The sequence below is a fragment of the Eptatretus burgeri genome, chromosome 1 (assembly GCF_056783735.1).
Source record: "Eptatretus burgeri isolate ZD-2024b chromosome 1, Ebu_testis_v1, whole genome shotgun sequence".
In the NCBI taxonomy this organism is placed as follows: domain Eukaryota; kingdom Metazoa; phylum Chordata; class Myxini; order Myxiniformes; family Myxinidae; genus Eptatretus; species Eptatretus burgeri.
In genome coordinates this window covers 34,864,032-34,876,249 of record NC_140961.1, presented here as the reverse complement: position 1 = coordinate 34,876,249, position 12,218 = coordinate 34,864,032, and the positions used below count along the sequence as shown (strand labels likewise).

The following is a 12,218-nucleotide window of genomic DNA, read 5'->3' as shown; positions in this document are numbered from 1 at the left end:
CAAATCAGATGCGGATCATAACGGATGATCTGCTGTGGCGACCCCTAACGGCAGCAGCCAAAAGACGAACAACATGCTTCTTTCAATCTCTGCACAACACACCCCAATAAATCTTCACTGTGCCACATATCTTTCCTCGCCTGCTTGTAAATAAATAATTATCATAAGGAATGTTCCCTGCACGTTTTTGTCTTTTCTTCCATTGATCCAGCATGGTCCGAATCCAAGTTTAGCCAGGACTTTGTTCCCAACGATCCGTTCCTTTTAGCCGGTACGTCCTTGGCAGTATCGCTCGACTGCATCCGATCCGGTAGAGTGATCCAGTTTGGACAAGGCATATTCTTGTGGGTGTGCTTCCCCGGTAATTAAATCACGTGATTAATGAGGTAACCTGATTAACCCATAGACGGGAGGACCCTAGGTCATGCGGTTGAGTTATTAGCGTCCACAGTCGGTTAAGCGACCCGCCGCGTCGTGGAATTATCCGTGTGCGACGGCCTACAATTCTGGGGAGTCTGGTGGGAATCGACATAGCTTCCCCCCCCCCCCAGTGGTCTTCTCACCTGACCCCCCAGCTCACAACAATATATATATATATATATATATATATATATATATATATATATATATATATATATATATATATATATATATACATACATCTCTTTTTCTTCTTTCGGCTGCTCCCATTAGGGGGCTCCACAGCGGATCATCCGTATGATCCGCATAGTGATTTGGCATATGTTTTACGCCGGATGCCCTTCCTGACACAACCCTGGTGGCCTCTTACGACACAGGGATATGGTACACCTATTTTAACCGGGGTATACACCGGCCCAGTACACTGGTACTCATTTTGCCGACCTCGGAAGGATGACAGGCTGAGTCAACCCCCTGGTGTATTAATTCAGTGGCCCAACAGGGCTTGAACTCAGGACCTTTTGGATCCCAAGCCGCTGCCCGAAACACTGCGCCAACACACCAGGCTTCATATACATACATATATATATATATATATATATATATATATATATATATATATATATATATATATATACATATATACATATAGATACATACAAATTCCTGAACCCACCAAAGAATCCGGTAATCGGACGTGGTTAATGACCTGTATACCTACGTCTATCTTGGAAAGGCAAAGTGTCTCAACGGTTTGAAAACCAGATCAAACAGACAGTGTCCCATTCTTACTATGCTGTTCAACCACGAGTGATTTTCACCACCCGCCGGTTGCTTCTGTCAGTCCAAAAAGATGTTCTGCCCGCCTCTCATAAAAGTAAGATTACTTACGAATTTCAGTGCCAGTGTGATGCTGGGTATGTGGACCACACATCTGTGAGATTGGAGGATCGTATTGAACTACAAGCCCCTTTGGGGATCAGACGGAGTCAGTCAACCGTACAGAGACAACTAACTCGGGCTTATAAGAATGTACATAGTACGACAACTATTCCCTGTGCCTCTGCAATTGGTTCCCATTTACTGAAGAATCCTCAGTGTGCAGTACAATGTCGTATTGGCTGGTTTAAAACCCTGAGTGGAGGACACAGTTTAGCTCAGTTTCATGCAATGGAGGCCACATTCAACGGGTCATCCAATCCCATTATTTGCAGGCAGAAATAATTTGTCCGAACTGCATATCTATTTTGAATATTGTTGTGGGCCGGAGGTCCGGTGGCGAGAACGACCACTAGGTGGAGAAAGTTACATCGATTGTAGGCCATACAGACATCGATGGCCGACAAAACTCCCCGGAATTGTAGGCCATCGATCCGGATATAACGTGATGCGGCGGGTCGCTTAGCCGACTGTGGACGCCAATACCTCCACCACGTAGAGTAGGGTCTTTTTGTCTCGAACCAATTTACCTAATTAACCACGCGGTGTCGTCTACCGGGGAACCATGCCCTCGGTACGCCTTGCCCAAACCGGATCACTCTACCAACTACGGTAGAGTACCAACTACCAACTCCGGATCGGATGCAGTCGAGCATAACTACCAAGGACGTACCAGCTAGAATGAACAGATTATCGGGGATAAGACCCAGCTAAACTTAGATCCGAACCATGCTGGACCAATGGAGGAAAAGATAAAAACGAACTGGGAACATTTCTACAATAATTTATTTACAATAAAGCGAGGAAAGTTATTTTGGTGCAGGTAACAGGTTTATTGGGATGTTATGCAGGGGAAGATGAGAGAGATGTAGTACGACAATTTTACAGAAACTTATAAAGCAGACACAGAGCAGACTTGTTACGAGAATAACACAGGCAAGATTTACAAGGTTCGAATAACTTATACAGTTTCTACTTAATGGACTGGCGCCACACACTCAGACACACACTCGGACAAAATAAACCCAGTTGAATGGCAAAGGACTTTTTCAGCCAGGGAGGGAGGGAGTTGAGGTCGCAGTTCTCGGTACCTGAGTTTCGGGGAAAGGAATGCTCTGTGCTGCGGCACCTGTCAATGGTTGTGCGGCTCAGTCCACAGCCGCCCACGTGGAGACCGTGTCGGCGAAGGAGCCCGGGTCGAGTAGAGCGGAGTCCGAGGGGGGGATCAGGGCTTCCTCCTTTCTTTCGCGACCAGCTGACGAACTGTCTCACTCCAACGCGTCTCACTCCAACGCTCCTCACTCCAACGCTCCTCACTCCAACGTTCTTTACTCCAACGCTCTTTACTCCAATGCTCCCTCCACTCCAACGCTCCCTCAAAAACAAACTCTCTCAGCGCACTTCGTAATTTATAGATCTCCCTCAGCGGGGAGGGGCCTTGGTGAAGCTGACGTCACTTTCCGCCTTGTTGGACGGGGCTTCCATGGGTCCGCCCTTTTTGGGCGGGGTTTCGGCCATACCAGGAAGCCCACCCACTCCACACATGTGGACTTGCCAAAAAGAACTACTGCAAAGATTCTGCCTCGGAAGGCAAGTCGCCGGTTAGGTGAGTCGGTGAACACGCGGTTGTTCAGCCCATGCGAGAGTTGCAAGCGAGATGAAGGTGCGAGCAGGCAGAGGGTCGTTGTGGATGGGATATAAAGGTTTATTAATCTAACTAATAAAACATCGCAACGCACCCCTTTTGCTATCCCACTCCACACAAGGAGGGGTTCTATCTGCACACATACTTCATGGAATAACTGACTTCGGGACAACTATATGTTTGTATGCATACGGTTCCTAGAACCGTAACAATATGATGGCTTGACTATGTGATAACTGTACCACAGTCAACGTTGAGTCATCATGAAAACCACCACCCCTTCAACTCGCCCTCAGCTTATTAGCATTATGTTTTCGCCGGTACTTTGGTGAATCATTTCCGCCTGTTCATTATTCATGATTGTTCATTTCTGCCACTCCTTATTCATGATGCTCTGTGGTTCCACCAATCAGGTAATCCCGTCCTTTCTTTCTCTCAACCAATCAACGTTGAGGACATGACATTGCAACTTTATAAATGAGAGTTTGGTGCTTCTTCATCATCTGCTTGCACTTTTATCCTGAGGAATGCAAGTTGAAAGGCTTTGATAATGTCTATTTTATTGAAATGCATTTTAAAATTTTGTTTGTACAGATAAAATGTTTGTTTATTAGATATGCATGTATGTGTGCATATATGATTGTTTATTTGTGTGTTTGTATGTATTTTTATGGTATGTATGTGTGTGTATGTATTTGTGTGGTTTGAGTGTGTGTTTGTATGTATTTTTATGGTATGTATGTGTGTGTGTGTTTGTATGTATTTTTATGGTATGTATGTGTGTGTGTGTGTGTTTGTATGTATTTTTATGGTATGTATGTATGTGTGTGTATGTATGTGTGTGTGTGTGTGTGTGTTTGTATGTATTTTATGGTATGTGTGTGTGTGTGTGTGTGTGTGTTTGTATGTATTTTATGGTATGTGTGTGTGTGTGTTTGTGTGTTTGTGTTTGTATGTATGTATGTGTGTGTGTGTGTGTTTGTATGTATTTTTATGGTATGTATGTATGTATGTGTGTGTGTGTATGTATTTGTGTGGTCTGAGTGCGTGTTTGTATGTAATATGGTATGTATGTATGTGTGTGTGTGTGTGTGTGTGTGTGTTTGTATGTATGTGTGTGTGTGTTTGTATGTATTTTTATGGTGTGTATGTATTTGTGTGTGTTTGTATGTATTTTTATGGTATGTATGTGTGTGTGACTTTGTATGTGTGTTTGGATGTATTGTGACAGTTGCGAATCCCCTTGGAGAATGAAGCACCAACACATAGGTTTAACCTCGTTATCTATCTATCTATATCTCTCTATCTATCTGTATATTACAAACTCTCATCGTGTATGTTCCCGAAATAGAGCCAAAACGGTACACGATAGCGCAAAATTTTTCGGCCCACCTTACTGACCATTCTCCTGCGGTGTACTGTATCAAGTTTCGTTCAAATCAGGCAACGAAAAAAATTATTTAAAAAATCAATTCCCGATTCAGTCAAGTACTCTTCGGGAGAATTTGATCAATGCAAACAACCTCAGCGGTATAGTTCGCTGGAGCTATCTTTTTTTCTCTCTTGAAATGATTTATTTTTTAATCTCAAACATTTAGTAAAGACAAAGAACGATGTATTTTTAAGCATAAAATAAACATCGCCATCTTGATCTTATACTTCCGTGTTCGTGAATAAATAAAATTGTGTTTGGAAGATTACGCATAATAATTTCTTCGACTTTCTTTTCTCCGTTTTTTTTAACCGTTATTTCAGCGTGGACAACTGTATGTGGGTCCTCGCCGAGGAAAGGTGAAGGGAAATGTCAAAGTATTCCTGAAGGATGGGAGATCAACCAAGAACGTTGTCGTTAAACGTGTGCTTCATTGAACGATGACTCCTGAGGTAAATTTTCAAATTTTCTTCATGGCTATATTATTTGCTCGAACGCCATATTTCAATACTCTGTTTCAGTCTGAGATTTAATCGGCCTCTTTTGTAAGGCATCATGCTTTCTGACTCTCACGGCTTTGTCTTAACTCAAATTCGATATATATATATATATATATATATATATATATATATATATATATATATATATATATATATATATATATATATATATATATATATATATATATATATATATTTTGTGAGCCTGGTGTTGGCGCAGTGGTTAGGGCAGCGGCTTGGGACCTAAAGGTCCTGAGTTCAAGCCCCGTTGGGCCACTGAATTAATACACCAGGGGGTTGACTCAGCCTGTCATCCTTCCGAGGTCGGCGAAATGAGTACCAGTATACTGGGCCGGTGTATACCCCGGTTAAAATAGGTGTACCATATCCCTGTGTCGTAAGAGGCGACCAGGGTTGCGTCAGGAAGGGCATCCGGCGTAAAACATGTGCCAAATCACTATGCGGATCATATGGATGATCCGCTGTGGCGACCCCGAACGGGAGCAGCCGAAAGAAGAAGAAGAAGATATATATATATATTTTGTAATGAAATTTATCATCGTGGCTAAGATGACTTAAGACTCAGTTGCAAAAAATGTGAAGAAAATCATGTGGATATTGATATTTAGAAAGGGAAAACTCATTTTAATAGCAGTTGCTGGGAGGGAGGAGAGGTGGGTGAGGGACAGAGGAAGTGGGGAACAGCACGAGGGGAGGGAGGGGACAGCTGTTTCGTATGCAGCCTCTGCCGACTGGTTGCATCATTTTCTGGAAATGTGTCTGTGTTGCTGATGCAGTTCCCCTGTGACAAGTAAGCTGGTACTCATTTTGCCGACCTTGGAAGGATGACAGGCTGAGTCAACCCACCTGGTGTTATTTATATGGCACAAAAGGTGCTCAAACTCAAGACTCTAAGATCTTAAGCCATCCACAACCAACACCAGGCTTGGGAATAAAGTGAGGGGAGAAGGGGGTGGAGGCAAGGGTGGAAGGGGTAGTGGGGGGAGAGTGGAGGTGCAGGGGGAAAGAAAGGAGGGGAGGGGGAAACAGGAGAGAAGGGGAGGGGAGAGTTAGAGGGGGGAGAGTTGAGGTCCTGAAGTTGCATTTTACATAATGTGGAATATCCATGGGTCCCTGCTCCTGTCCGATTTGACACAGGATATAGCTCACTCTTTCATTTCCATTCTTCACTGGAATCTACTGCATCTATAATAATAAGTGTGTGTGCGCGTGCATTCGTTCGTAAAGCATAACATTTTCTCTCTGCTAACTCCCTTCTCCCGACCTCTCTCTATCTGTCCCATCCTTGCTCCGCCCCTCCTAATACAGTGCAGCGCCCTCCTACACTATATATCTATCTCTCTGTCTCCAGATGTGTCCGGTTGGTGATTATGTCTGCATGGTATTTGTCTCCGGGCCTGTCCAGGCTGTGTGTGTTTGGCTCTGGACGTGTCCAGGCGGTATTTATCTCCAGACATGTCCGGGCGATGTTTATGTCTGGACGTGAGTTTGTCTCCAGACGGCTTGGCTCCAAATGCGTCCAGCGGGTTATGTCTTCGGACATGTCCGGGCGGTGTTTGTCTCTGGGCGGTATCTATAGTATGACCGGTAGAAAATGGATTACAGACATTATTTTGTTTACATCTTCACTGTTATTCTATGCAGAATAATTTTGATGAGACAGATTGAATCGTAATTAACCCTGCACCGCACGTCTGCCTTTCCTTCCTCTCACCTCACGCTGCCTTCCCTTTCTTCACCCCTTCTCACTCTCGCTCCCCCTCTCTCCTCTCTCTTTTCCCCTCCACCATCTTACTCTCTCTCAACCACTTTTCTCCCCCACCTCCTCTTTTTTGCCCCCTCCCCTGTTCGTATTCCCATCGGCAAAGCGACAGGTAGCATTTGCTCGTATATATGTCGAAAACTCTCATATTTTATGTATGTTCCTGAAATACAGCCAAAACGGTACACGATAGCGCAAAAAATTTTGGCCCACCTTGCTCACCATTCTCCTGCGGTGTGCAGTATCAAGTTTCGTTAAAATCGGGCAACGAAAAAAATTATTTCAAAAATCAATTCCCGATTCAGTTAAGTACTCTTCAGGATTATTTGATCAATGCAAACAACCTCAGCGGAATAGTTCGCTGTAGCTATCTTGATTTTTATTTTTTTTTATTTTTCTTGAGATGATTTTTTTTTTTTCAATCGCTGTCACAACGGGAACCCAACAGGTTCACGGATCGTCTAGTGTCTCATAGTATTCTGTTTTGCTCTTAAGGATGGGCTGTATTTGTGTTGATGGATATTTATGTTCATAGGTATGCATTATGACTTAAGTACTTGTCCTTTCATCTTTATATTCTGGACTTGAGCCTTTTCTCACATCCCAAACACGGATTTGGCCACAGACCTCTATGTGCGAGCTCGCTTAAGTGGCAGGAAGTGAACAATCATCTCAAAGTGAGAGGCACATCAGACCTCCCCTTTCCCAAAAGCTTTGTGGGTCAGCCAATGACAAGCTGTTACCAGGCAGAGCAGCATGTGGGGAGTGGGAAAGATAAATGGTGACATACATACACACACATACAGTACATACAATGCATACATACACGCACGCACGCACGCACGCACATCCATCATCCATACATGCATGCAATATCATGAAAGCAAGTATATACACCACAGCGATGGCGAGCTGGATCCAATCACCGTGAGCCGCGATCTTTTCCGAGCTATGGCGGATCCCCTCGCGTTCCGGACCACGTGCTGGCGAGACGAGACGCCGATCCTTCCCGACCTGATGCGTCACTTCCCTGAGGAGAGCCAGCTGAACCAGACCACGAAGCAGAACGAAGGCCGAACCAGAACAACTCAGAACCAGCACGAGCCGCGATCCTTTCTGAGCTCTGGCGGATCCCCTCACACCCTCCGAACCAGCACCAGCATCAGCACAACCCTTTGAACCAACTCCAGCCGAGAGAGACGAACTAAAATCAGTCTCCTTATTCCTCTCAGCCCCCTCCCCCGCTCCCCAGGTGACTCGTGCCCTCGTGCGCTGCCCCCCCCCCCTGCACAAGCGCGGGTGGGAGGGAGTTGTTCACATCCTTGAATCACAAGACGGGAGGGTTCTTCTTCCTCTTTGCAGAGGAGTGGGGAGGATTGTTTCCCTTTGTGTTGTGATCGAACGCTAACTATTAAAATGAATCACAGCGCATTTAATCGATTTCTACCCATTAAACAATGGAAGGCGATCTATCTATAGAACATGTACTTATTGAGATAACTGAGCTGAAGGACCTGAATGATGAGTGCGATAATGGTTTCCAGATTCGCAACAATACATACATACACATACATCCATGTGCGAGTATGGTACAGGCTTGGATTCATACGTAGATACATAAAGTCAAAACATACATAGATACATATGTCCGACAGTACATACATACATACATACCTACATACATACGTCTGTACAGTACATACATACGTCCATACAGTACATACGTCATAGCTGTGCTGTCGTAAGATTATTATTATTATTATTATAAACCTCCACTCACAGCAAAACATAATATTCTTGGAAAACTCGACATTCAGGTTTTATTTATTGGAAACACAGAGGAAGAAACAGGAGGAAATGGATCTTTCATTTTCAGCATAATCACAGGTAATGTTTATAATTATTTCAAGGTATTTGATGCAATAACACAAACGTGTAAACTTTGTGAAATGATACAAAAACTAATATTCACAGAAAATGTCACATCGATGTAAGAGTATACCTTCCTGATGGGCACAGTTATCTTAAATGGAATCTTTAATCCAATTTACCTCCAATCATTACCTCTTCATTCTCTTTTTAAATCTCTCCTGGTGCTTGCCAATCACACAAACTTGTGGATTATTCCATTTGCCAAGTTTGTACTCCATGAGATTTTCGTTTGTTCGTAAAAATCCCCTTGATTTTATTTCACCCTCTTACTGTGTCCTTCATAATTTCATTCCCTCTTAAAGTACAAAAACCTTTATAAACCTGTGTTGTGATGAGGAACGTTTACCACCTGCCATCTATAGTACTCACCTCGTCTAAATCTACTTTTCAAGGCCATGGAGGCTGAACATCAGATCTGATCGGATGTTCTCTGAGTAATGGAGATTGTAACAAATAAACAAATGAGATGATGTGCTTGGTTAATGGTTGGTGTTCTGTTATGAACCTTATGAGGCTGTTCTCCCAGATTCAAATCCCTACACAGTGTGATTTGTCCATTCACTTATCATGTATGTTATTCTTATGATTCGAAGTACAAGTACAATACTGTCGTTCATTATGTCATCATTGATGAACCTATACTACGACACACACAGAAATGCACAGACTGAGGCCAGGAGGAAACTCGATGATGATGAATGGTCGATGTTTCTGGCTGAACTGGATGCATTTGTTGCTGTGCTGTATGCCTGCGGGATGTACTGTGCAAAAGGACTTGAAGTGGATAGTCTATGGCCTGTTACCTCTATGGTTTGTCACCTGGGGCCCACCATTCTTTTGTAACACCATGTCAAGAAACAGATTTTGTGATATAATGAGATTCTTGTGATTTAACCAAAGGTCAACAAGGTCTGAGCATTTGCAGGGAGACAAATTTGTGCTGGTGTTCGAAGTCTGGAATCATTTTATGGATTGTTGCATCCTCTGCTGTGTGAGCCTGGGGAAAACATCACCATGGATGAGCAACTGTTACCCAAGACAAGGTGTCGATTCACCCAATACATGGCCAAGAAGCCACACAAATTCGAAATAAACTTTTGGTTAGCAGTTGATGTATATTCGAAGTATCTGCTGAATGGGTTTCCATACCTGGGCAAAGATAAGCACCCTCCTGCAGGCCAGACAGTGTCTGAAAATGAGGTGCTACATCTTTTGGATTCTTAAAATAAGGGAAGACTTGTTTCCACAGGCAACTTTTTCACCTCTCTAAAGTTGGCAGAGAAGTTGAAATCAAAGACCCCAAGCATAGTGGGCAAAATGAATCGTGTATGGAGAGAAGTTCCCTCCTCGGTGAAGAACTCTATGGCACAGCTCAACACGACTACTGTACTGAAGCATGGTGACACTACCCTAACTGTTTACCAGGGTAAGATAAACAAGAATGTTTTGTTGCTCAGCACCCTTCACCGAACGATAAAAGTGTAAGATAACCCCAAGGAGCTTCCTGAGACTGTTGCTTTCTATAATTCAACAAAGTACAGAGTGGACATTGTTGAGCAGATGGCCAGGAAGTATGCTGTCAAAGTAGGATCTGGCAGATAGCGAGTTCATGTGTTGTATGACATTCTGGACCTGGCTGCCATAAATGCGTGGGTACTGTTAAAGTCGGTGACTGGGAAACACACCATCCGATGAGACTTCATTGTGCAACTTATTGACGAGCTCTGACAGGGGAACTCATCGGAGTCACCACCACGAGAACGGCAGCAGTTGAGTAGTTTGGAGGATGGGCCTCCAGAAAAGCGCAACAATGACAAGTCACCAAATGCAAGACCAAAACGGTGGACATCTGTGCAATGTCTAAGAAGCTCATGAGGCAAGTGCACTGGACAGTTGGTTAAGAAGTACACAGCTTGCTGCCAGCTGTAAGAACAAAATGGTGGACAGTTGTGTGATGTGCAAAGAGTTTGTGTTTCAAGTAATCTCATCATTGCAAGCAATACAATTGATTACTTGTTTGATGTTTGTTTGACAATTGATTTCTTGCTTTACTTCATATCATGACCAGCTTCTTTCATCAGCGGTCAAATTGACTGCTGCGGCAGTTCGATGTATGTGAGCAAGGCTGGCGGTCTGAGTGTTAAACAGTTTAACTGAAGCAGCATGAACCTGAACCTGAACTATATACATATATACACCGGGCGTAGTGGCGTGCGCCTGTAATCCGGCTACTCGGAGGCTTGGGTTGGAGGATCGCTTGAGGACGGGAGCTCTGCATTGGGCCGCGCTATGAGAGGGTGTAGGGCAGCCCGGAATCATGGCGAAACCCAATCCTTATCCCTGTGTCGTAAGAGGCAACCAGGGTTGCGTCAGGAAGGGCATCCGGCGTAAAACCTATGCCAAATCAGTATGCGGATCATAACGGATGATCCGCTGTGGCGACCCCGAACGGGAGCAGCTGAAAGACAAACAACATATATATATATATATATATATATATATATATATATATATATATATATATATATATATATATATATATATATATATATATATATATATATATATATATATATATATATATATATACACATATATATATATACACACACAGGGCCGGATTTTCCAATAGGCCATTGGCCTTGGGCCCACCAGTAACTGGGGGTCCACCGGGGACTTGTGGGTTATCTGATCGGCCAAGGAGTAGGCTAGTAGGCCCTGTAGTAAAATGAATAAAATAAAATAAGGTAACAAAAAATATAACTACATTTTTAATGCCTGTTTCCCACCATCTATCTATCTATCTATCTATCTGTAGATTATATACATTACATGTTGTATTTAGTGGACTTCATTGTTATATTACGTGTGTTTTTGTGTTCTTATTTTGTGATATTGGTATCTCTAATACTAGACTTGAGCTAATTTATCATTACTTCATGCTTACAGATTATTCTTGGAATCTTGGGGATTCTCATGAGATAGATTAATTATGTCGTCCCAGAAGAAAGATATGAGTGGCTCACAAAAGAGAAAGTTAAAAGAAACCAAAGCTGCACAACTCCAATCACTTCCAAAGCTGACAACCTTTTTAAAACCAAAACCAAAAGAAGATTTAGAGCCGAGTACCAGTGACGGTAAACTCCCAGGCGATGACCACGATGAAGCAAGGTCAGCTGAGTCAGTCACAGATATCGAGTGAATCAGCAATGGAAGTAGAAGTACCACCTATGATTGAAGCTTCATCCGATTCATCTCAGTTGACCGATATGGAACTAATTTGATTAAAAATTATTGATGTGTTACATTATGTTGTAATTCTTTTTTTTTACATTACAATATTACGATATATATATATATTTGGGGGGGGGGGGCACTGATAAGGTTTGGCCTCGGGCCCACAAGTAAGTAAATCCGGCCCTGTATATACACCATGAGAATCGGAGTGTATGTGGGCAGTAGTGTTGGATATGTATGAAGGAAGTACAGTGTGGGGTTGTCATGGTGCCAAAAAATTCACCATTTTAATAAATAATTCCCTTTTGGTTATACTCCAGGCTGAGCCCT

General features: G+C 43.1%; 1 long non-coding RNA gene and 1 pseudogene across 1 annotated transcript; both read left to right on the top strand.

Moving 5' to 3' along the window:
• Window positions 1–4,625: 4,625 nt before the first annotated feature.
• Window positions 4,626–10,669, top strand: LOC147034214 (uncharacterized). The gene is made up of 2 exons (XR_015057560.1): window positions 4,626–4,888; window positions 9,901–10,669. It is a non-coding gene; the product is annotated as an uncharacterized LOC147034214 (long non-coding RNA).
• Window positions 10,670–10,847: 178 nt separating this feature from the next.
• On the top strand, window positions 10,848–10,988 carry LOC147034213 (signal recognition particle RNA; annotated as a pseudogene).
• The last annotated feature ends 1,230 nt before the right edge of the window (window positions 10,989–12,218 follow it).